At 39.9% G+C, this 26,182-nt stretch overlaps 1 protein-coding gene across 7 annotated transcripts in view; it reads right to left on the bottom strand.

Moving 5' to 3' along the window:
• Positions 1-26,182, bottom strand: part of DNAJC6 (DnaJ heat shock protein family (Hsp40) member C6) — a 157,937-nt gene that overhangs the window by 54,385 nt on the left and 77,370 nt on the right. For 3 of the 7 annotated variants that reach the window (XM_021942539.2, XM_021942536.2, XM_021942542.2), the window contains exon 2: positions 16,212-16,324. The exons of the other annotated variants lie outside the window; for them this stretch is intronic. The gene's annotated coding sequence lies outside the window, so the exon portion shown is untranslated. The remainder of the gene's footprint in view (positions 1-16,211; positions 16,325-26,182) is intronic. 7 annotated transcript variants of the gene reach the window in all.

The raw sequence follows: 26,182 nt of genomic DNA, 5'->3' as shown, positions 1-26,182 counted from the left end.
AGCAGTCACAGCAGTTTAAATTCCTACAACTAGTACATACGTGTTCCTTCACTCTATATTCTCCTTAACACTTAGTATTGTCAGACTTCTACATTTTTACCACTTTGTCAAGTATAAATAAGTATCTTACTTTGGTCCTATTTTGGTAATTTCCCTGATTACTAGTGAGGTGAAGTATCTTTTATTATGTTTACTAGCCAGGTGACTGTTCTTTCAATCGTATTTCAGGTACCTACTACACTCCTACATGCCATTTAGGTGTTCATACATATATATATAAATACATGTTGACTGTCCTGTTCTTCCATCCTGATCTTAAGAGCTATTGATACCTAACAGATGTCTAAGTCACCATTAGACATCTATTAGAAAATGAGGCTCTGTTAGAAATTGCAAAGAACATTGAGTACTGGTAAACAAAAAAATGAATGGACATATGAACAAACATTAATCATTTCTATCACTAACTGAGCTCTCCAGTGCAACAGGAACTGTGCCCAGACCTTTATGATAGTACAGTTTCATATAGCAGGAGAGTGGAAGTGGTTATTATCCCCAGTTTACAGATGAAGCAACAGAAGCTCAAAGAAGGAAAGTAACTCACCAAAGAGTCCAGTTAACAAGTGGAAGAGTCAGCAATTCAAACCCAGATCTGTGCAATTCCAAAGCCTTGCTAATCTACCATTTCACACTATTCTACAGCTCCACTCAGCTCAGGATTCCAACAACTATAATCAAGATGAGCCTTACCTGCCTATACACAACTGCCTCTCTCCTACTCCCTGCTCTCCTCCACCTCCCACCCACACACCTTTCATCTGGCTGCTCTCAGCGGCAGATGTCCCCACAATAAGCACCCTCATAAATCACTGTATGCCAGGCAAACCAAGCCAATCTCATTACGCAGGCAGCTGAGCCTCTGTCTCCCCTACCGCTTCACAGCCCTGAATAAAAGGCCAGGAACAGGTCTAATGGGCAGCTCCACAGACTAGGGCTAGTGTTACAAATCTGAGAATGCTCTCTTGTGTCCTGTTTCATATGAAATAGAGCACATTATTTCCCTGTAAACACACCCCCCCATGTAAAAATCTGTATCGTGTTTTTGTTTTAAATATAGTGAGAACAGAGCAGCATAAAATGTTTATAATTCTCCCATTTCCATCCCTGTAACATTTTCATGTGTTCAGTTTGAACACCCCTTTGATATATAACTGTTTAAGAGATGATACCAAATAGACTGGATGTCTCTTCAGCTCTCAATTTTATGCTGGAACAGAACTACAAGGCATAATAAATATCCTTGATTATCTAAAAATCAGACTCTCACCATCCCTCAGGCTGCATGCTCTGCTCATTAGAGCTTTGGAATGCCGCAGAAATCAGAACAACTTGCCAGAGTCCATCTGTAACCTTCATATATTCAAACTGTATGTTGAACTGGCCAGGACACACGAAAAAGAAGAGGGGCATTATTTGACGTTGCTCTACTGGTTCTTTTAGGTAGATATTCTGGCTTTCCCTGATGAGCCACATAAGTGCCAAAAGTGTAGATCCTGCAAATATTTTAGCCTAAGCTAGTTGAAAGAAAGGGCAGAGAGGTTTCAAAACATGGCACAATGAAGAATAAAATGGTGCAATGAGAAAGAAATGCAGAAGAAAAACAATGACCACAGTAGATCAAGGGGTAACAAACTGGATCCCATGGGCCGGATCCAGTCCATGGCCTGTTTTTGTACAGTCTGTGAAATAACAATGGCTTTTACATTTTTAAATGATTGAATAAAGGTCAAAAGAGGAATGATGTTTCATAACGTGAAACTGATATGAGGGTCAAATTTCAAAGTCCAGAAGTAAAGTACTTATGTTTACATCTTGCCTATGGCTGCTTTCACGCTACCATGCAGTTAAATAGTTGTGACACAGATCTTATGGCCCACAAAGTCCAAAGCATATACTCTCTGGCCCTTTAGAGAAAAAGTTTTCCAACCCTTGCATCAGATGGTTAACACCACTTGTGTTCTTAGGAATGCAGAGCTTGCTACCTCCAACACCTTTCTAAATGCTTTGGCTAAAATGGCACCCAGTGGAAAGAACACTCTGCGCTTACTAAGGTTCCCTTACAGGGTGTAAGGGAGTGGAGGTTAGGACATTAGAGTTGAGACAGCATGTGAGTGTCATCCAAAGAGAAAGGTCCAGGTCTGCCTCTAAGGCTCCAGGTAGATTCTTGCTTCATGATGTCTTGTGGTGTGAAAATCTAAGCCTACCAAAGACAAACATCAGAGAATTGCACTTTTACCTCTGAGTCACTTTACCAGTATAAGAAACAAGTTTTCCTTGGGATTCCTAATGTTTGGGAAACTAGAAGCAGTATCCTATTCCTTCCAAATTGTAGGAACCTGACCAATTCTTGCTCTCAAGAGTGATACAAAATTTGTTTCCTGGGAGAGAATTTCTGTCCCCCACTAGATTGCTAGTTAGCTGTTATCATTTATTTGTATCGAGCTTCATTCCAAAAGAGATCTGAGATGATTCAATAGTTATTTAGAAATTATATAAAGAGGGTAAGCACAAATGCTAGGGCTAGTCTTAACTGCCTTAATGTAACTAAAAATATAAAAAAGTAAGTGTGGCTGCTTTTCATAGACATTTTATTGATTTCTTAGCTATGGACAAAACACTGTGAGAAGTAGTATGGAAGGAGGAGTGTCCATAATGCATAGTGATCATCCCCTCATATGCTTATTCAGTATATGCCTGTGGCACCCTGGGCTGTGGATAATTCCATCTGGTCCCCTAGGAAGAAATGTTCCCCCATAAATTACTGTTGTCAAAAGAAGGATGGTATGCAAGCAATTACCAAAAAGAGACGTTCATCAAGATACTGTTTACCATGGCAAGAGGCTATAAGTGATGTATTTTTTTCAATAGTAAGGGAATTAGTTAAATATCTCTAATAACACCATATGGTTAGCTACTAAAATCACTTTGTAGAAGAGTACAGATGGGCATGGCAAAGGCTAAATGAAAAATAAGCCAGCTACAACACATAATCCACAGTATAATCTTACTTCTGTAAAAGAAAACTATCTGAGTTTAGGGAAAGAATTCAGAGGATACAATAAACATAAAATAATAACAACTCAAACCTACTGAATGCCTACCACGTACTAGGCCACTGATCTAAATTCTTTATACGTAGTAACACATTTAATCTTCACAACTACCCTATGAAGTCAATACCATTGCTATCTTCATCTTATACACAAGAAAACTGAAGCAAAGACACATCAGTGATTCACCCCAGGTCCTACAGTTAGTAAGCCAGGATTTGTACCCATACAGGCTATTCTAGAGTCCAGGCTTTTATCCACTACATTTTCAAAACAGTTATAGTAATTAACAGTTATAGTAATTATATTTAATTACATCTGAGAGAATCATGAGTGATTTTTGTTTGTATGATTATATTTTCTAAATGTTCTACAAGTTACATTCATTAGTATTTTTTTTTCGAGACCAAGTCTCACTCTATCACCCAGGCCAGCGTGTAGTGGCACAATCTCAGCTCATTGCAACCTCTGCCTCCCAGGTTCAAGTGATTCTCCCGTGTCAGCCTCCTGAAAAGCTGGGATTACAGGTGCCTGCCACCATGCCCAGCTAATTTCTGTATTTTTAGTAGAGATGGGGCTTCGCCATGTTGGCCAGGCTAGTCTCAAACTCCTGACCTCAAGTGACCCGCCGGCTTCGGCCTCCCAATGTGCTGGGATTACAGGCATGAGCCACCATGCCCGGCCACATTCATTAGTTTTACAATTAAAAACATGTTATATAAAACAAAGAGCCAAGTGCTATGCTATTCAAGTTTTATATGTCCTTCCTCAACAGCTGTAGAGACCTCCCTACTCTTGCATGATTCATTACAGTTTAGAGTCACACAAGTTTCTCAGTTGGCCTGGGAGAGGCAGGCAAAGGCTGCCAACAGCCTTCCAAGAGCCTGTGTGCCCCCCTCACTCCAAGCAGGCTAGGGGTTTGCCAGGAAGGAACATCCTTCTACACTTGACTCATTCTAAGACTTCAGACCTGGCTTCCTCACAGTGGTAACTGTCTCAGCTCCAGCCTCAATACTCAAGATGATCTAATATGCTGAGGACAGGGAGGAGATGGGCAGCAACTTGGCACCAACTGCAGTTCTTGCTCTCAAGAACTCAACCAACGCTTGGCACCAACTGCAGTTCTTGGGACATCAGCCTTCTTCTGTGAGTCCTCTTGGACTCCACAAAGACGCTTCCACAGAACATTACTTTTCCTCTTTCCAGAACGTTTTCATCATCCAGTTCTAGTAAAGTGAGTTAGTATCCCATAGTGTTCAGGATCAGCCTTTTGGAGAGATGACTGATAAAGTGAACTTGGCATTAGAATGTCATATTCGTATTCCCATTCACCAGTGGGCATTTTTCTCGGTGGTTAAGAGTTACAATGTTAAAAATGTCTTGTCCTGGCTTCTATAAAATTGGCAACTGTGGGATAGAAATCCCTGAAACTAAAGTGACTCTGTAGAGATGCCCCATTAGCCCCTGCTCTAGGGAAAGCCCATTCCTTCACAGTGCTTGGCAAAGGGCAAGGAAGGAACTAGTGTCATTATCACAAAGGGCTTCGTCATCCTTCTTTATAACAGATTTTTCAGCTCTTGGCTCCCAGCAGTTAGAGAAATGGATCATATGGGCATAACAAGCAGATATACCATGGAAAAAGTCACTGCCTTGGCTTCTAAGGCGGCTTACGTCTCATTGCCCATTCATCTCTCCAGGGAAGCTTTGAGGAAACGTAATGGACTCTGAGAAGAGAGGTCTCAGATTTGAGACTTGGTTTTTCTGCTTAAAAGCTGTGTGACCTTGAGCATGTCATTTTATTCCTCTAGGTTTCCTTCCCCCCACCAACTCCCCACCCTATAAACTGGAACTAATTAAGAACAAAAACTTTTCTACATGCCTCATGTCATCAACAGGATCAAATAAGACCATGCATGACATTGTGATTTTTATGTAATGAGATCTTCTAAAATGACCAGAAATTTTTATTTTTTTAAATTTATTTTATTTTATTTATTTATTTTTGAGACAGAGTATCATTCTGTTGTCCAGGCTGCAGTGAAGTGATGCAGTCTCGGCTCACTGCAACCTCCACCTCCTGGGCTCAAGTGAGTCTCCCACCTCAGCCTCCCGAGTAGCTGGGATTACAGGCACACGCCACCACGCTCAGCTAATTTTTGTATATTTTTTTGTAGAGACAGGGTTTCACCATGTTCCCCAGGCTGGTCTCGAACTCCTAACCTCAGGTGATTGGCCGGCCTTAGCCTCCCAAAGTGCTGGGATTACAGTCATGAGCCACCATGCCTGGCAGAATCTTTATTTTAATTCTTAGAAATTCAGCACTCATGGTAAATGATTCCAAGGAATGCCTCCCACAAATGGCTGGGAATCCAACTAGAAATTAAAAATTCAGAGGAAAAAAGATAACATTTAGCAAATAATAAATCAACACTCCCTATGCCAAACAAGAGGTTAGGCATTACACAAGGCAACCCGTGTTAAAATACAGGCTTTATGTCAGCTTTAGTTCAGCCAGAACTGATTTGGATCCCACTTCTGCTATTAGCTGGATGTATAGTCTAGAGAAGTCTTGATTTCCTTATCTGTAGAATAGAAATATTAATAGAATGGCATATAGAAGATAAAGCCACAAAAAATGCTGCCTCTAGCAAAGTTACACAAGCTTGGCTAGAAAAAAAAAAAAAAAAAACAGGCCATGCTATTCCATTTCAGGGTTAACAAAGCCAGACTGGAGATGTGCCTAGCAAGCCTCCCTAGGGTAAGACTCTCCAATTGGTGCTTCCACGCTATGGTCCATGGAAACTCTTCACTTTTGACAGTTCAAAGAACAAATGTTTAACAGAAAGGTGAACCTCTTTATCACTCTGAAGCTTCTGCTTCTCATCTTGACGTGACCTGGTGCCTGGTGGGAGGACTTATTATGAGTTATTTGCAGGACTAAAATTCAGGTTCACTCAGATTCAGTGGTACTGGTTTTTGAAATATTGCAATACTTCTGTACTAGGTGGCACATGGTACAAGCTACAGCTGTGGCCCTGGACACAGCTGCTCAACAGACCAAGAGGGCAGAAGAAGCAGGGGCATGTGTAGCATCCACGGAAGGTTCCAGCGGAGCTAAGCACTGGCAGGCAGAGGCCACAGAGCAGGTGGTGCCAATGAGTCAGGCTTTCTGGATTCAGGCCACATAGGAAGCACAGGCATCCAAGAGCATCACAGCTCTTACAAGTCAATAGCACACCCAGCCCTCTTTGTACTGCAATAAAGTGCCAGGGCCCTTGGGATAATTTTTTTTTTTTTTTTTTTTTTTTTGAGACAGGGTACGGCTCTGTTACCCAGGCTGGAGTACAGTGGCCCAATCTTGGCTCACTGCAACCTCCGCCTCCCAGGCTCAAGCGATTCTCCCAACTCCACCTCCTGAGTAGCTGGGACTACAAAGGTGCACCTATGCCTGGCTAATTTTCGTATTTTCTGCAGCAACGGGGTTTCACCATGTTCTCAAACTTCTGAGCTCAAGTGATCTGCCTGCCTTGGCCTCCCAAAGTGCTAGGATTACATGTGTCAGCCACTATGCCCAACCAGAATAATCAATTTAATGGGGAAGTTGCTGGAAGGTTTGGCTGGCATTCCTCATGTCAAACCATGGCCCAGATGGAGATCATTCAGCTAGTAACAATAATACTGTTCAGAATGTCCAAAAATCAATTAAAAAATTGGAAATTAAAGTGGTAATTTGTGCTATAAACAGTGATAATATACATGTGCATGTGTGTGTTTATTTACAGAATAAAAGGTTATAGTTTACATTGATATATATTGATTTCTATATTATGCTAGTGTGCCAGTTATTAAAGCTTTTGTCATCACTACAGACACCATGAAATCTGTATGTGCACTATTTCCACACTCACTTTTCAGGACCTTAATGGGAAAAGTACTAGACTATGATGGCTCAGCTCTTTCCCAAGCTATGGGATAATCACAAACTCAGGGTCTCAAAGAATATAAACATAGGAGAATGAATTAAGTGATTTCCTAAGTCCCCTCCACCTCTAAAATTGTTTAACGCTATCATCCTCATACAAAGGCCATCTACTAAACATGTACTCTAGGCTAGACACTCAGCTAAGCAGTTTCCATAAACAACTAAATTGGATCCTTGCACTAAGCACAGTGGCAGGTGGGAGTCCCACTGAGGAAACTGAGGTTTTGGTGAAGTTTAGTAACAGTCACAACAGAATGAGATGAAGCTGGGTTTGGCTGGACCAAAAGCCTCTGCTCTTATTCACCTCCCCATCCTGCCTCTTTCAAGAGGTACTTTTTGTCTCTCATGCCTCCATTCTCCCACCTCATTCTGTCCCTCCATCCTAGGACTCAGAGCAGTCAGCTTGCATTAAAATTACTTGTGAATGAGTCTACCTCCCCTCAACTCAATTACTTGCTACTGAGTCTTTAATAGCAAGAAGCATGTTTCACGCCTCTTCACAGCCCCCTAAGTACAATATATAGCACACAGTAAGCACTCAATAAAAGTATGTGAAACTGAGCTGCTATGGAATGCAATAACCAAAGAGAAAATGGCAGAGATAGCAAGGAAGACCAAACAGATCAACTTTGGCAGTGACCTAATCTTTGCTTAACTGTAGGTAGCAAATATGACCAGATGCTTTCACTGTTTCACTGTCTCCTCAAGCTTTTCAGAATGTCTGATTGCAACACTGCACCCACTGAGAAAGCCTGTCTAAAAGATGGAGATTTCATGAAATACAACATGAGCTTTATTATAAAGAAGGCTAATATTTGATGGGAAATGTTTATCTTCAAAGAGATAAGAGGAGCTAATTAAGAAACCAATACTAGCTCCTCTTTCCCAGAAGGATCAACAACATGAAAAAAGATTGATAAGAGTAGAAAAAAATGAGAAATACAAAGTAATGACTACATTAAAACCAAAATGGACTCTGCGTAAAATAAAGATAGGGCACAGTGTTCATAACCAGGCTGTTGGTGCTAGGGGAATTCTAGCCAAATGGATGTAACACATTTTGTTCCTTCAAGGATCAAGGAAATCAGGCTACAGTTGCCAATCCAAATTCTACTCAATAAACTCTCATATAAAACTTTACATGGATATTGCTAATAATTTGATTCAACAAAGTATTTATGATGTGCCAGAGAAAAGGGGTCTAAATAAGGAATCTTTACTCTTCAACATGTGGACCAAATAAAAGGTTCAGCATTATGAAGTAATAATAATCAAATCTATCCAATGAGATCAGAATCCCCAATAGAAACCTGAAGAAATAGAAAGGGTTCTGCGCACCACGTAGAACCTCAACTCCAGAAAGTGAGTGGCCATCAATTGTTTTTTTTCTCTCTTCTCTAATCAAAAGATCAGGGCTTAAAATGCATAAAATGGACTACGACATTTCTCTCTTAATTACCACCCTGGAATAGAGAAAATGTCCTTGCCGTTATCTGACCTTGTCTATGATAGAGAACAGAGATAGCAGAGGACTGATGGCCTGCTTTAAAAAAACTGCAAAGAGAAAAATAAGGCAAAAATTTTCTGTTCAACATTTCAGTTCCATTAAAGAGAGACAAGGGAGACAATATAGACACCAAAGGGTGACTGAAAGAACTCTATCAGTCTTCCCAAATAACCCCCCACACACAGGTAGAATTTTAGAAGACCAGTATGCTTGTTATGCATATGCAGTTCTAAGAAGTGTTTCTCAAACTCCTCCCCTTCCAGCAAGATTGTCTTTTTTTAGCTCCAAGACAGAAATTCTGGAGCTGCCATTGCAAGCCAACTTCTGAGAGAAAGATCAAATTATTGTTCTCCAGAAAAGTAGCAGTGGTTGTGGATGGATATTGTTTGTTGTTTACAAGATCAAGGTAAGTGTATATATGCTATGTGCTACATACAACACACACATGTTTTACACATATACCAAAGTGGCCTTCCTACATGTTAGGCACCATGCTAGGAATATACAGTATCCCACACATTAAAACTGAAATACATTTTTGCTCTTATTTTTCAGATAAGGAAACTGTGTCTCAAAGAGGTCAATTCAGGCAAGCAGGCAGGCTCTGTGGCACAATGGATAATGCATTGGACTTCTAGCCTAAATCAAAAGAGAGTCAAAGAGGTCAATTCATTCACCAGGTTACTTAGTTAGGATATATCCAAATGTCGGTGTGAAGACAAGATTTTCATTTCATCAGGCACAGTCAGGAACATAACAGTCAGAGAGCTGGAAGCCCCCCTTGGACAATGAGAGGAAACAACCCAGACTCATAACACTTTAATACTCAATGGGATATTAGCAATGTATCCCTATGCCTCAAATGGATGCACCAGGAAAATAAAATGACTTCCCCAAATCATTGCCATGACTTAACTTATTGAAAAAACAGCCTTATTGAAATTTACATATAAAACTATATATTGAAAATGTAAACATTTTATAAGTGTTAACATGTAACTGTGAGGCCGGGCGCAGTGGCCCATGCCTGTAATCCCAGCACTTAGGGAGGATGAGGCGGGTAGATCATCTGAAGTCAGGAGTTCAAGACCAACCTGGCCAACATGGTGAAACCCTCTCTCTACTAAAAATACAAAAAAAAATTGCTGGGTGTGGTGGTGGACACCTGTAATCCCAGCTACTTGGAGGTTGAGGCAGGAGAACTGCTTGAACCCGGAAGGCCAAGGTTGCAGTGAGCCGAGATCGTGCCACTGCACTCCAGCCTGAGCAACAAGAGCGAAACTCCATCTTAAGAAAAAAAAACAAAAACATATAACTGTGTGTGCATACACACATGTATGGATGATTCATTCTTGCAGTATATTTGATCAAATTATTCTGCTATGGTGTGGTATTCTATTGTGCATTGTCTATACACAAGATGGTGAAAACACAGAGTACAACTCAGCACTGTAGCAAATATACGCATACACATACACCACACTCAAAGGGATCTCACACCAAGAAACATGTCAGATAAAAGTCCTATCCTTTGCTAAATATAAAATACCTAGACCTCCTGGAGAGTAGAGATCCTCTGACAATTCCTCAGAAAGCTGGGGCTACTTTGAACACTTTATAACTACTTTAAATAATTTACATCAGCAGTTCTAAAATACGATCCCACAACCATCAGTTTCAGAATTTACTGAAACTGGGGTCTTTACTGAAAATGCATATTCCCGATTTCTACTTCCCACCAGGATAATGGTATTGGACTTGAGCTCCTGTGATAAGTAGATAAGTTATATGAAACATCTGTTTTTAGGCATTAAACAACAGTCTAAAAAGGACTGAGATCTCTGAAAGAAAGAAAACACACAAGGTGAGCCTCACAGTTGCTCCAGCTTTTTGCCTGGAGGACTTTCCTATTACCATAAAATGATCTAGAGCCCAAGTAGAATAGTGGTCCTGCTGAACTGTGAAGGCAGGGATCAAAATACAAAAACTGCTAAGAAGCTGGAATATGTGGGACAATATAAAAGAAAATAGGGAGAGGCACAGTGTGGTCATAAGGGATGGGGGTGCTGGAGGGATGGGAGGAAAAACACTGCATGGAAATTCACCCTGAGACCTTGGCTGAGGTCTAGGCTGTGAATATAGAGAGTAAGACTTCACAAGGCCCAGCAGAGACTGCCTGATGCAGGTTTGAGAACTAAACCAGCACTATATACCAGAGGTTATAAATGCTGGCGTATGTTGGAGCTCTAGCATAGCCCAAATGGAAAGCTCTTGCTAAGCACCTCAGGCATTTAGTTGAATATTCAGTGTTTCTGTATCAGAAAGGCCACATCCACACTAGGAATAAGGACTACATCCTAGAGTAAAGGCTGCATTCCTAGGACTAAGTTGAAAACCACAGTAGACCCATTTTAACAAAGAATAAAATCAAGCCTAATGACCAGAAGGATATGTCAGTAATTAAACTGTCTTCCAGAATAAAATTTAACATGTTTTCAAGGAAAATGGTAATCCAGACTTCTAAAAAAGTATCATCACAATGTTTATCATACAATAAAAATAAAACTATACATGTAAAGGAGCAGTAAAAATTGAACAATAAAAGAGCAGTAAATAGAAATAGAACCTGAAATGCTCCAGATGTTAGAATTAGTAGAAAAGAACTTTAAGCTTATTAATATACGTTCAAAGGCTTAAACAAAGAGGTAGTCTTAATGAGCTAATGGCAAAGAATATTTTTAAAAAGAAGAAGAAAACTGCAGAATTGACATATACACCATGGAATACTATGCAGCCATAAAAAAGGATGAGTTTGTGTCCTTTGTATGGACATGGATGCAGCTGGAAACCATCATTCTTAGCAAACTATCACAAGAACAGAAAACCAAACGCCGCATGTTCTCACTCATAGGTGGGAACTGAACAATGAGATCACTTGGACTCGGGAAGGGGAACATCACACACCGGGGCCTATCATGGGGAGGGGGGAGGGGGGAGGGATTGCATTGGGAGTTATACCTGATGTAAATGACGAGTTGATGGGTGCTGACGAGTTGATGGGTGCAGCACAGCAACATGGCACAAGTATACATATGTAACAAACCTGCACGTTATGCACATGTACCCTAGAACTTAAAGTATAATAATAAAAAATAATTTAAAAAAAAGAAAAGTATAATATCTGAAATGAAAAGTTTGCTAAATGAGCTTAACAGAAGATCGGAAACTGCAAAACAAAATGTTATGAACTTGAAGGCAGTTCGACAGAAATTAAAAACAGAGTCTCAGTGACCTGTGAGGAAACATCATGCAAGCAGTTTGCCATCATGTAAGCAGAGTCTAAGAAGGGATGGAGGAAGAAAATTGAGCAGAAAAAACTATTTTATTTACAACATTTGGTGGAAAAACAATTCAACTCACAATCAGAATGTCTCAACCTTGGCACTTGGCACTACTGACATTGTAAACTGGATAATTCTTTGTTGTGGGGGGCTGTCGTGGACATTGTAGAACGTTTAGCAGCATCCCTATCCTCTATTAACTAATTTCAAGTAATATCCTCTCCTACCTGAACTCTAAGCAAAGACAACCAAAAATACCTCCAAACATTGCCAAATGTTTCCTAGAGAATCAACATTGTCCCTGGTTAAAACTATAGCTGCAGATCCAAGTAACTCAGCAAACCCAAAACAGGATAAATATACAAAAAATCACCTTAGACACATCAGAATAAGACTGCCAATGACAAAAAGAAAGAGAAAATCTTAGTAGCTGATAGAGAAAAAGATACATTACATACAGAGGAACAACAATGTCAATAATGGCTAACATTCATCAGAAACATTGGAGGTCAGAAAACAATGAAACGAATTTTTTTTAGAATGCTGATAGAAAAAAACTATCAACCAAGAACTTTATAGACAGCAAAAAAATCCTTTCAAAACAAAATTTTATATTAAAAACACAGGAAAATGTGTGGCTAATTGACCTGCATTACAAGAAATGCTAAAGGGAGTTCTTCAGTGTTAACGGCAACGTTACCAGATGAAAACTCAGATCTGTAGGAAAGGATGAAGTGTACCAGAAATGGTAAATGTCTGGGTGAATATAATGCACCTGAAAGATAACTGTTACAAGCAAAAATAACAACATTGTATTGTGGTGTTATTACACAGATGAAAAATATATGACAAAATAGCACAAAAGATAGGTAGAAGGTAAGCGAAATTGCACTGCTATAACATTCTCTTATTTTAAGTATACAGTGATAAGTGAAGAATAAATATTGCAATCTCTGGAGAAACCACATACCAAATATATATATATAAATATATGTATATTTATATATATACACATACATACACACACAAATATATGTACCACATATATATATAGCCAAAAAGTCAGAAGAATTAAAATTTCATATTAAAAATATATGATTAATCCTAACAAAGCTGAAAAGAATAGAGAAACTAAAAACAGAAGCAATAGTTAGAAACAAATAAGAGAGTAGACTTAATCCCAATTATATTAATAATTATAATAAATCTAAATAGACCAGACACTATCATTAAAAGACAGAGATTATCAGACTGAATTTAAAAAAAACACAAATTATATGCTGTCTACAAGAGATGTACTTTAATTACAAAGTTACAGATAGGTTAATAGTAAAGGATGAGAAAATATTAATCATACGGTAAGCCAAAGAAAGCAGGTAGGCCTATATTAACATGATACAAATTAATTTCAAAACAGAATATTACAGAGTTAAGAAGTAATGTTTCATAATAATAAAGGGTCAATTACTCCCTAAGATATCATTCTAAATATATTCACCTAATAACACAGCTTCTAAGTATATGAAGCAAAAATGAACAGAAAAGTAGAAATAAAGGGACAAACCCACAATGACAAATGCAGACTTTTTAAGAACAAGTAGACAAAATATTGGTATGGGAAGAAAACATTTGAACAACAATACTACATTGCCCTAACTGACATTTATAGAATACTGCAACCAACAACTGAAGAACAAACCTTCTTATCAAGTGTTTGCATATGCTGGGGCATAAAATAAGTATCAACAAATTTCAAAAGGTTAAAAAATGCATATTTTTGGGTGTCAATTAAGATTCATTGAAATGCCTGAAAGCATAATGATGAAATTAAGGCTCAAGTCACTTAGCTTGCTAGTAGCTGGCAGGGCAAGGAAACAAATATTGCTCTCACTGCAAATGGTATGTCCCTTTTGCCATATGCTTGAATAGGGCCTAGACTGGGAAAGATAAGGCAAACATACGAATCACCAGAAAATGCCATTCTTAGTCCAATAAGGCTGTCTGCATTGCCATTGGTCATTCTCTTTTCAGACTCTGCTGTACTATGCTAAAAGCTAGGAGGAGCTCAATTACTTGAGAAAAGTCATGTTAAAAATTTCATACAAAACCACATATCAGAGAGCTCAAGGGAGGGAATCAACCAATATATGCAACAAGGAATCCTGAGATTTTGGAACTGGAAGTACAACTGGTCAAGAAAATCTTCATTATGTGTGCATGTGTGCGTGTGTGTGTTTGTGCATGTGTGCGCACATGTATGCGTGTGTGATTGCAGGATTGAGGGGAGGGGAGAAAAGGGGGAAAAGAGGTAAAAAGCAGAGACATGAATTCCAGTTTCTACTTTATGAAAAAAGGCTTCATTCAGATATAAATATAAACATTACCTATATTTTGATATTTTTATACATTAAAATAGGTTGCATTACACAATAATATCATATATATCTATAATATAGAAGACATTCATAATCAATGTGGAAAATTTGGCACACTTAAGGACATATATAAAGAGCACTAGAAAGAAACCAAATGACTGGGTGAGGAGGATAGAATTGAGGCTGACGAAGTAAAAAAAAGAAAATCTAGAATAAAACCAGACGGGGCCTTGTGCTGTATAAAGACTGCAAAGCAGTATGATTAACTCACTTCTCTGCCCCTGAGGTCTACTGAAACCAAAGAAGATGGAATTAAGACAGAGAATAAAATAAACAAGGGTACCACTGTTAACATTTTGGAGACTATATATCCTTACATTCTTAGTTCTGTTTTTGTGTATACGCACATATACACATTTTGTGTTGTGTGTCCACATACATAGAAATAAAGATGATACTGTGTATAGATTTGGACCTGCCATATTTCCACTTAGCAATGAAGTATAGTCTTCTGAGTCATTAATATTTTTTCTCTCATATCTCTCATAGTGCTGCATTATAATTATTAGTTGATATTCTACTGTTTAGACATACCAAGTATTATTATAAAGGTGCATATAAAGTAGATAAGCATTCTGAGGAGCTTATTTCCAGCCTATGTGTGTCTGTGTGTGTGTGGCAGGCAGGGGTGGTGGAGTGGGGGCAGTGTTGAAGGTTGTTGGAAATAGGAAAGAGGATGGCTTATGGCAGAGGTGATGTCTTAATTGCAGTTTGGATGGAAATGGGCTGAAGGGCATTTTAGCCCATTATTTAGTACAAAATAATGTTGGAGAGCAAGCAAAGGTTGAGACCATCACGTCAAGGACAGACATAAAAGTGAAAGGATCATAACTGAGCTCTGATTATAAGCGTACTAGGGAACATGCTAGGCTCACCCAGCACTGAAAGATGAGTATTACAGTCTCCCCTAAGCAGATGAGGAAGGGTGGGGTGGTGTCTCTGAAACAGAAGGTAAGTTGCCTAAGGCACCAACTATAATAGATACTGGAACCAGGATATCATGCTGTTTTCTCAGAGAACTTGAAGGTGTATTATTAGAGAGGGGTGGAAGATGAGACTGCTCCTCAGACCTCAAAAGGTCAAGCTAAAAAGTAAGAACTTTTACCAAATTCTCTTACTCTCTCACACTGACATATTGAATGACAAAAAAAAAAAAAAAAAAAAAAAAAAGGATTATCAGCAAATTTCCAAGAAGCTGTTCACAGAGCAGATTAATATTGCCCGAGACAAGTGGATTTCCCCAAGGATAGTACACTCTTTAGGGCATATTTGAAAAGCAAGTATTCCATCCCAAGCCAGCCGTAGAAAATTTCAAGGCAGTCCTTCAGTATCTATTTATCAAATAATTGTATTAGTAGGAACCTCCAATAGGCAGTCTCTAGTAAGCCATGCCAGGCATAAAAATGTTCAATGAGGCTAAGCAAACTCAGTGAGGACACTTCTAAATGCTAACTACACAGGGAAGGCAGATACAGTCTGAAGGTGAATTCTAGGAGAAAACCAAAAAACCCACAGCAAGCATTTGGAGGAAAATCTGCTACCTAAGTGCAAAGAGAACCCACTACTCCTCTGTTTCACTGATCTCAAGGGCAAAGAAAGCTACTGCTAGCTGTGGGTTCAGTTTCCGGTGTGGACTTGGCTTATGGAGACCTTCTCATAAACATCTGGCCACTACACTCTCTTGTGGAAAAACCAAACGCTGAGCAAAAGTAAAGTCAATGGGAGGGGTTGATTTCTGTGCTTGGTTGGCGAGACAGGGTGGCCTACCTGGATCTATCTGCACTCTACATACAGAAGACATGAGCTAAATCCCAAAGGCCAAAAGCACACCCTTACCTGTTGGGTAGTAGGAGGTTGGTTCCTACCCTCTCTTCAGACTCCTTCCACTCAAAAAATGACTCTCCACGTGTTACTTTTGCCAAAAATTCTCGACTCAATAATAACCACTCCTGGAGAACCAGGAAAAGAAAAAAAGCATTTATTTAGTACTAGCTTGTTGTGATTAAAAGAACCTAGGATTTGCAAACAAGCATACCCACATTCACAACACTGATTGTCCTTCCTTCCTATCTGTGTAACAGCAGGCAAACTAGTAAATCTCTCTAAGCCTCAGTTTTCTCAACTGTAAAATGGAGGCAGATAATATCCTCCTCCCATGTATATGATGATTAAATGAGATAATGATGGATGAGCATTTGTCACCTAGAAGGCAATCATAAACAATATTTGCCTATGCATGCCTGCCTTCTTATTTCTATATGGGAAAGTAGAGGAGATCCTAATGGACAAAATACACACACACACACACACACACACACACGAAAGGGAGAGAAGCACAAAAATGGTCTGCAGCTAGGAACTGCCACATCCTTCCATCAGTTCAGTGGAAAGGCCACTTACTTGCTGTATAACCTTATACCGAGAGAAGGCCTACGATACCTTCCTCATAGAATCATCACAACTATTTAATCCATCGTCTGTAAAAGCCCACTCACTGTCTGTTACATTTACAACTTAGTAAATGGCAACTTGAGGTGGAGGTGGATGTGGTAGCATTGAATTAACAACATAACTCACAAGGGCTCACCAACTGGGACTCAGAAATATTTTCTTTGGAGTTTGGATGGGGATTTGAAATGTATAGAGATCAGGCATCTGGGAAACAGTCCTTAGATGGAAATCCTCATATGTAGACCCATCCTGCCTGAGGCAGGCTTACCAAGCAAAGGTATGAGGTCCCTCCCTGGCTCCCATGTTAACCAACGGTTCTGCCTGTCTTTCTGGCTTAATTATGCTCCAATAATCCTGACAATATTGGCTGGATTTTGCTGTAAATCATGACAGTGGAAATCCTAAAATAAAAGTAAGATTAATGCTATGACCTCAATCTTGGCATGAGGGCTCATTAATTGCAAATCATGGAGTTAATTGAATTCTAGGCATAGCACTGCTAGCTGGATTAAATTTCCTGAGACCTATTTCTTTACCGACATGAAGATAACTGAAATGCACCAATGACAACTAAGCCAAATATTGGGGGTTGCTAAGGAGACAGATAATTATTTCCCTGGCACAGTAGTTGCCCAACCATCAGAAGAGTCTGATGTCACACTTTGGAGGACTGTCACTATTATTATAGCCACCCTCCCTATCTTCTTCATGCTTAAGGGTGTGATGCAACCTCTCTGAACCTCAGTTTTGCGATAATACTTATTAAGAATGAAATACACACATGCGCATATATCTACAAGAAGTGCTTAATAAAAAATAGCCATTATCATAATCCTATCTTCGACTCTTTGCCATCATTCATTATTATAAGGGCCCCTGGAGGGAGGAAAGAGCTGTGTGGCTTTCCTTCTGCAGGCTGCACCCTGGTGAGCTACAGAAATGGCACCACAAATGGCATAGAAAAATCACTGTACACCCAGGGCCTCCCTAAGTTCAAGGCAGCTTCTGTTTCTACTTAGCATCTGGCCAATGCAGATGCTAGTACTGTAGTCCCCTCTTATCCATAGAGGATACACTGCAAGAGCTGCAGTGGATGTCTGAAACCACAGATAATACTGAACCCAACTGCCATCAATTGGAACACGTTTCTGTTCATGTCTTCCACTCACAAATTGAAGCCTTTTCCATCTTAATAAAGCACTTACGCACTGTGGCCATAACATGTGCCATCTGAGATGTAACGGCAAAACTAGCATGGATTCCTTTTTCCCTTCTTCACAATTTCACAGATAAAAGATTCATTCTTACCATAGATCTACACAACCTCGGAATACCATTTTTTTCCTTTTTTTATTAAGTCAGGAACTTTCACCTTTTCACTTAAAGGAAGCACTCTACAGCTTTTCTTTGGCATATCCAAGTTGCTGGCATCACTACTCTTGTGATTTGGGGTCATTATGAAGTAAAATAAGGGTCACTTGAACACAAGCACTGCAATAACCAAGATAGTCAGTCTTATCACTTACATGGCTACTAAGTGACTAATAGGCAGTAACATAGATGCTAGATAAAGAGATGATGCATATCCCAGGCAGGACCAAGCAAGATGGTGCAAGATTTCATCACGCTACTCAGAATGGCATACAATTTAAAACTTAATGGATTATTTCTGGAATTTTCATAATACTTTCAGACCGCAGTTGGCAGTGGATAACTGAAACCTTGGAAAGTGAAACCACGGGTAAGGTAGTCTACTGTGTTGTCTCTTCTCTTTCCTGCAGTCTGGTCTGTGTGGTTCCATCTGCTCTTCAGACAAAAAAATTACATGCATAAATTCTCATCCAACACTGACAGATGAGTATTGCAGTCTCCACTACACAGGAGGAAGGAGGAAGACTCTGAAATTGAGAGGAATGTGTATCAGGCAGTGGCGATGGTACATACTAGAGCCAAGGTATTATGGTGTTTCCTCACAGCAATGGGTGGACATAGAGGGTATATTAGAGAAGGGTGAGAGGTAAGACCGCAACGGTGAATGATGCTCAGATCTCAAAAGCCTTGAAAGTCAAACTAACCTTCAAAGGAGTAGATAAAGAAATTTAGAATCACTGGAAAGGGTGAGGAGATGCTTTTTTTGAAAGCTGCAACACAAAATTAATTGAGAATACACAAGAAGAGCTTAGCGAGAAGACGGTGCTTAATTTCTATCTGTATCAAGTACTCAGCATGACACTTACCAGGGTAAGCCATCTAAAAAAGGACACTTAATTGAACTGAATTGAATCTGTCAAGAAACCAACAGTTTCTATTCACTTTTAAACCAATTTGAATTGCACTGAAGTGCAGCAAGATGATAACAGCAATAGCCATCACTTATTAAACACCCTCTGATCCCTGGGAACTAGACTACAAGCTTTATGTCCATTATCTTACTTAATCTTCACATTATGTTGCCAGGTAAGTTTGATTATCCCCCTTTTACAGAGCAGCAAACTGAGAACTTGTCTTAGACCATTTGGGCTGCTATAACAAAATACTATAAATTGAGTGGCTTATTAACAACAGAAATGTATTCCTCACAGTTCTGGAGGCCGGAATGTCCAAGATCAAGGTGCCTGCAGATTTGGTACCTAGTGAGGTCCCACTTCTTTATTCATAGAAGGCCGTCTTCTCCCTGTATCTTCCCATGGTGAAAGAGACAAGCAAGTTCTCTGGGGCCCTCTTTTATAGCGGCACTAATCCCATTCATGATGACTCTGCCATCATAACCTAATCACCTCCCAAAGGCCCTACCTCCAAATATTACCGATTAAGGATTAGGTTTCAGCATATGAATCTGGGAAAGAGGGGGACACAAATATTCAGCCCACAGCAAGACCAAACACAAAAATTTAGGTCATACAGCCAAGCTCTTCCCTAGGTCTGTCTTACTCCAAAGCCTGTGCTCCACTGACAACATTTTGCTACCTCCTATTATACTTGTTAAAAGCTTAAAAAATAAAAGGAAACAGTCAAACCCAAAAGCACTGCTGGAGAACAAAAAAGCCAGACCTTGGCCTGATGTCTGCTCTGCATTAATCTAAGGTTATTTTCAAGAACAGCCACCCGGGAGTGGAAAACTGCTACGCATTCACTGCGTAGCAAAGAAATTAATGAAAACTAGTTTCTAAGGCTTGAACAGGCAGGAGTGGAAAACTGCAGTCCAGTTATGATCGTGGTTCCTCACAAAGGGATGATGACAGTGGCTCAAGATGCTCTTTCCTAATTCAGCCTCTCCTTGCTGCCCAATCCCACCCACCCCACAGGCACATGCAGCCTTTAGGGTCAATAGCTGCTGTCTTTGACTCTCATGTTCAACAGCCACATGCACCAGCATTCCAGGGGTAGTGGCAGTAGAGCACAGGAGGTGGGGAAAGAGCATGAGCCCGAAGAACCAAACTGTAAATATGCTTTCCATCTTCCCCAAAGAACCACTCTACAGACTTGGAAACCTGCCCATTGTCAAGTCCCTTTGCGGTGTGAAAGTACATCAGTGCTGACAAACCCAGGGTCACATCCTTTTTTCTTTGAGAAAACTATGGCCGAAAGAGCTGAAAAGTCATTAGCAGCATCTGGTCTCCTCTGCTGCCTTTTAGATTCCAGGTAACACAATCAGAGCTCACAGGTGCTGAAATTTCAAAGACAGACACTAGTAACCATAAAAACGGTCTCCAAAAAATGCAGGTGACAAGCAAGCAGGTGGCTTTCCATCATGAACAATATGCCCTGTGTAAAATCCACAGAATGGTAAGAATGATACATTGAAAGGGTTTGGTTTCCAAAGAAGGAACCAGGACCACGGCTAGCTTATAGATTGGAAGAGGGCAATGCAGCCCTTTGGTGTCTGGTATCAGTCTTCACTCAAACCCTGGAACAAGCCCATTCCTGTATAGCGTAACTGTACAAGCAAACATGGTTGTTCTGGGGGAATCCAGTCTTCACCAGGCTCCCACTGTGTGCTAGGTTCATGCAAGATGCTTCACACACACTGTTTCATTTCACCCTGAAAAGGACCTTAATAAAAAGGCTATCAGTCCCAGTTAATGGGTGCAGAAATGAGGTTCAGAGAGGTTGCATAATCTGCCCAAACTAAGAGGTCTGGCAAAGTGGTGCAAGAGGTTCCCAAGGTTAAGTATCAGCCTAGGTACCAGGCTACACATCAAAATAGCCTGGGGTGCCTGTTTTAAAAAATGCAGATTTTCAGATTTCTTTCAAATCAGAATCTCTGAGAGTAGAGCCTAAAGTCTACATCTTTCAACATCCCTCAGTAGCTTCTGATAAATAGAAAGTGCAATAACACAGCCACAGCCCTATGCCACACTGTGTGACAGAGGACAGACAGCCCTAAATGAAGGTCAGGCAGGGTCAGAGAGAGAGGCAGAGGAGCTACCATTCACTGGACACTTTTTATCTGCCAAATGCTTGATATAGATCATCACACTTAATCATTACAACAATCTGCTGACGTGGATATTATCATGCCCATTTTATGGAGGAGAAAACTGAGGCTCAGTGAAGTTAAATGACTGGATAAAGGTCACATCTCTAAGAAACACTGGGGTCAGAACACAAACCAGATCTGTGTGGCTCTAAATCTCATGCCTTTTCACTATCACATTCTTCCTTACCTCTTTTTGACAGAGAGTAGAGGTCTCAGGGCAATCGCCAATAGCACATAGATGGCTGTAGCTACGGAAGGGCCCAAACAAGACCTTGCCCAATACAAATCAGGCAGCAGAAATGGCTACATCCTGAGGGAGGCCAACTCTTCCTCCAGCAGCTACCATTGCTGTTCTTCTGATAAGAGCAGGAGCCTGGACTCACCAAATACAATGAGGGCAGCACAACAGTGGAGCCATCATCCCTCCTCTCAGCACCCTTGCATATTGAGAGTCTACTCCCTCCCAGGCAAGGGTCCAGGCATTTGGGAATCTGCATGATCTGACCCATAAGGTTAACCAACAAAGTTCAAGTTCCAAATACCAGTGTGCCCTTAAGCATATGGCTTTCCTTCTCTGGACAAAGTCTCTTTCTATAAAATGTGGAGGTGGAATTTGCTGCTCTCCAAGGTCCCATGAACTCTGGGTGACTCCATGACTCACAGAGTCTATACAATGTGAGTGTTAAAAATTGTGATTTGTGTGATTTATTAATACTACAAGGCAAGGTCTGTTAGGAGTCCCACCAAACTAGACATGGAGTTTAAGTATTTGGCTGCCACTAATGGCGGCATTGGTAGAACAGAAGCATTCTAATCTCCACCATGGCTTCTGTTTTTCATTTTTGCCCCAGAAGCCCAGGGGTGAGGGACTATTATCTAACAAGTTGGCCACCTGCAAGTGCCTTCTTTCCTCTTTCCCTGCATTTGGCAGTAATCTCAAGTGACTGCCTGTTGACTGACCACTCCCCAGTTTCCCTTCTTGAAATCTTTAAGCATATGCACATTGCCTGCAAACTCCTAGAAGGCAAGATGGGGTGAGTCAAAGAAGACTCCATACACAGTGCCAAGCACAGGGCTTTGTATGTAGTGGTAGTAGTAGTATTCTAATATTCCGCTACTAAAAATAACAAATCATACCTAAAATCATCTAAGATTTGAGTTCCTACTATGTACCAGGCATTATCCTAAATGCTTTACAGCCCTATACTGTACGTGCCATTGCACTCCAGCCTGGCGACAGAATGAGACTCTGTCTAAAGAAAAAAAAAAGGACAGACATAGTTGATTTATCTGGCTCAATACATATTGTTAATTCTGACCTCAGATTCTGAACTATAAATTGGTCAGCAATACTGCACAGGGCATTTAACAAAGGGTGGTAGGATAGGCAAGAAGCGTATTATGGAATGCTTGTATGCCCCTTTAAGACTTGAATTTTATCTTGTAGGTGATGAGAAGTTTCACGCCTATAATATAATAGGCCTTCAAATTTTATAGTCATTGTTACCATTACCATCATTTTACAGCATGGGAGGTTATGGAGTAAGAATGGGTAGATACAAAGAAATCTGAGAAGTACCTTGTTTCCTCCCACTGTTCCTATAGGCAAAACCCAAATCCAACCCACCTTTCTACACACCAACTACTCCTTACTTAGTATCTTACTCGGTTCAGGCCATTTCCATCTCTAGCCTCCTAACAGCTTTGGACCCCTTCAATTCTCTCCAGAGGGATGAGGTGCGTTAAAATACAAATTTTATCTTATCACTCCTGTTCATGGAAACTTTTAGGGCCACAGGGTTACATGGTTTACAAAGCCTTGAATGACCTGGGAACCGCTTTCCTTCCCATTCTCACCTCCTGCATTCTTCCTTCACCCATCTTTGCCCCAGTCCCAGGGAAACTCTTTGCAGTTCTCCCAATAGCCCATGCTCTCACTTTCTTCTGGATCACTGTACGTATTTTCCTCGGTAGCCTGCACTGTCTCAAGAGTATTTTTGCTGTCTCCAGCAACAATTCTGAAAGTTGCATGCACTACATTCTGTGCTTTATCTCAAGAAAGCCATTTTAAAAGAGCTCACATTATTTACCACCTTGCCAGAGGCTGTCAAGCTTAAGGATTTTGTAACCCATGTTCTCCTACTTCTCCTGTCAAACATGCTTACATGTTATACTTCCAGTTTGTGTATCTGCCTACAAAATTTTCCAAGTATAATCTCATCTGGGCATCTTTTTCTTTGGACAGTTTCGTTATCACCCTCTCCAAAGAAGGGATAGTTATATTAACCTAACAATAAATTTGCCATCTTTTTATCAATTATGTTATCTAAGTCAAAATATATCTTCAGTAGAACTTTTTATAGTGAATAAATTATATACAGACATGGCTGAAGCCTTATGGTTACTTTGCAAAATAATTTTATTTATTTCTATTCATATCTATCCTTTTTACTTTAAAAAGTCATGCAAACAACCTACAAATCCTTAATAATGATTCTCTAGGCTCTGCCTTTGACGTGATATAATCGAACAGAAGGCAATATTAAAGACTGAAGCTTCAGAAAAAAAAAAATCAAATAGTCACAAGAAATTCTGGGCTGAGGGACATTGGAGAGAGCATTATTGGGGTTAGGAAGAAACAAAATTTGCAGTTATTTCCTCAAACATTTAAAGCAGTATCCATGGAGGAAAAAAAAATCCTAAGTCATTGTTCTAAAGATGGCACTGATGCTTTTCAAGGTTTTAAAGCTACTATGTTTTCAGGAGTTATGACAATTTATATAATAACATACGGGTTGGAATCCTGATTCTGTCACCTGCTTGCTATGCTGTGACCTTGGGCAAGTCACTTAACCACTCTGAGCTTCAGACTCCTCAGCTGTAAAATGAAGACAATTATACCCAGTTTATAAGGCAATTGTAAAGCTGAAGTAAAATGATATCCTAGAAGTACTTTATAAAGTAAAAATAAAGCAGTGATGGTTTTTATTCCAAAACCATTATGCCAAAGAGCAATGCAATCAGAAGATAAAACTCCTCTCCGAACTTTGGTTCTCCACCTACGAGTCCATTTATTTCACCAAGCTGTTATTTTTACTGTTATTGGAAGCATATCCAAAGATCTCTACTGAGCTCAGATGAGTAATAAGGCCAAAATGTACTATTCAATTCCCACTATTAATTTGGGGGATAGTGTTGTTTTTGTTTTTTTAAAAAACACTTCTTGGTATGTTAAAATTCTTAATATGAGCAGGTAAATTACATTAGATTGAGAACCCAAATGCCCAAACTGGAACAATGTTCAAATCTGCTAGTGATGGATGGATTGTGGCCAGTGTGAGCACATCTGTGAGTCTGTAACCACTGTAAATAAATGAATCTGCCGTTGTTCTCAGAGCAACTCAACTCTTCTGCCAATAGAACATCCTTTGAGTACCCTCCAATTTTCTATAAATCCCAGGTTTGAAATTCTGATATAATCTTCTAATTTCTACCCCTCTAAGTATTTGTATGGATGTTAAGAGGAAAGAGTGACTTAAATATTTTTATAAACCACTGCTAATATCAAAAACAGCACTGTATCTTATGTTCAAAGCCTCTGGGAGACGTGAAGAGAATTCTGAAAAACAAACAAACGAATGAACAAAACACTATCAATTTAACCACTTCCTAAGGTGAGTTTAATGAAGCAAAAGAGAGTAACACTTCACCAAGGACATTGATCATTTTTCCAAACATACCTAAGCAAAGTAGATTTGACAAGCGTGAGGCACTTACTCCTAGCATTATTGAGGCCTGTCCAAAAATTGCCGTTGATTCAGGGGAGGGGAGTCATTGCTAATAGTGAGCTTCTGTCTCCCCTTCCGTAACCAATAAATTCCAAAATATGTAAGGCTCAAACATGGTATTTGTTTATTTCTTGCCTCTTTTTCATTTCTGCACTTAAGGCATTTGCTTTTGCTGTCCTCCTGCTAAGAACCTCTACCTGGTTCTTTGCATAATTTATTCTTTCTCATCTTCTAGAAAGGTGCCCCACCACCCAATTCACGGAACACTTGTTATTCTTAAATATCAAGGTTTCCATTGCCCCTTCCTGTGGTCTACATATCGTGATTCGGAGTTGGAAAAGAGAGTTAACCATAGAGACATCCTTTCCTCATTGAGTGCCCCAATGTTAACATTTGTATTCATAATCCACCTGCCATATTTATAGGAGAAAATAAAAACAAAACAAAATTTAAAAAGCAAAGCTATAAGCAAAACAGAGTCCAGAAAAGCCTGTGATCTCTAACCTGTCATCTCTAACCAGACATAGCAAGGCTGGCAAACTCAGGCCTGGAACCAGGTCCCAGGTCCCAGGACACGCTGAGAGATTCCAGGACATGAGGAAATAGAAGTCCAGGCCCCCCCTAGATTAATGAACATGAGGCAGCAGCAGAATTAATATTTCCAGCTTGGCATCAGACCAATGTGGAGCAAATCCCAACATTACCATGTGTAATAAATCCTGTGACATCCCTGTGCCTCAGCTTCCTCATGGAAAAGAAAATAAACCAAGAGCACTGCTGACAGCAAAATGAAATACAGGGACAACAGTCTTTGCCAATTTGGTCACCCAATATTTTGTCTGACCTGAGCTTATACTCAGCAAACACGGTATAAAAGCCATCCCTTCAACTTGGGGCTCACAACCTATCTTAAACAACACTTGCTGCTCAAGTTATAATTAGAAATGTCTGGTTATTATGAGGAACATGAGAGGGCTTTATGAAGTGTTAATGAGCAACTCTGGTCTGTCTGGCATTAAAGTGAGTGGGCAATGACCTCAGGCTCCAGTGCACTAAGATAAATAGGTAGTAGCTTCACCCTGTAATCA

The sequence above is a fragment of the Papio anubis genome, chromosome 1 (assembly GCF_008728515.1).
Source record: "Papio anubis isolate 15944 chromosome 1, Panubis1.0, whole genome shotgun sequence".
Taxonomy (NCBI): domain Eukaryota; kingdom Metazoa; phylum Chordata; class Mammalia; order Primates; family Cercopithecidae; genus Papio; species Papio anubis.
This window is presented reverse-complemented; position numbering and strand designations above follow the sequence as displayed.